Source organism: Cricetulus griseus, chromosome 3 (assembly GCF_003668045.3).
Source record: "Cricetulus griseus strain 17A/GY chromosome 3, alternate assembly CriGri-PICRH-1.0, whole genome shotgun sequence".
Lineage (NCBI taxonomy): Eukaryota > Metazoa > Chordata > Mammalia > Rodentia > Cricetidae > Cricetulus > Cricetulus griseus.
In genome coordinates, this window is record NC_048596.1 from 21429749 (window position 1) to 21430727 (window position 979).

Below are 979 nucleotides of genomic sequence, written 5' to 3' on the forward strand. Positions count from 1 at the left end.
TGTCAGATCATTAGTTACATTTCCACGTGAGTGCATTCCAAATGGAAAGTGCATTATCAGTCTCCTGTCTTGTTTTAGTAAGAGTTAGCAAACAGAACTCACTCTGTGGTTTTCAAGAAAACTGACCAACCGTGGAACTGAATCGTCAATCATTCCTTTGTCATTATCTAGGAGAATGATCTCTTGACAATATTATGTACATATTTTGTCTTTTCTCCATACAATTTTAAGGTATGATTATATGTAAATATTTTCATAAGTGATGTTCATGGCTATGTATGTAAATATACTGGCATATATATGCATATGCACACAGGGATATAACAATGGAAGATCATGCCTACCAAGGAGAGTAACAAGAGATAACACTTGAATTTCCCAGTTTCCATAGATACCCTTTCCTTATCTTCTTCCAGAGCTATACACACTCCACATATGATTCCATATAGCCTCATAACACACAAACAGAAATATCTGCATTTGTGGGTTTAAAGTTAACTATGGTTTGGAAGTGCTGTTTATATTACAACATATCATAGATTTTTTTTATAAACATATCTCATAATATCTTACTGTTTGGCTATCCCATAATCTTCAAACTTATTTCCTGTTTAAATACATATCCCTATTTAGTGATATTTAGATTAGTTTTGAAATATTACCTTCATATGTTATTGTAACCACATATGTTTAATGACTTCATACTATTCCTTTTAGTAGCTTTTTACCTGTGCAATGAGCACTCAACAGTAAATATAAACTGTTACTTTTGAAATACTGAATATTGTTACATTAAATCTATATACTCTATAGTCCATTCATCTTTACTTGCCAGTGTTCATTGCCATGAGTCATTGGTCTGCCTCAAGGCCCCTAGCTTCTGCTATGCCACTGCTAATGGGTTCCCACTGGGGCTCCTTTGGGGCATCCTGTTGCTGTCCTGTGTCTTGGAGATCCTGATTGTTTGGGTCTGTAGGTA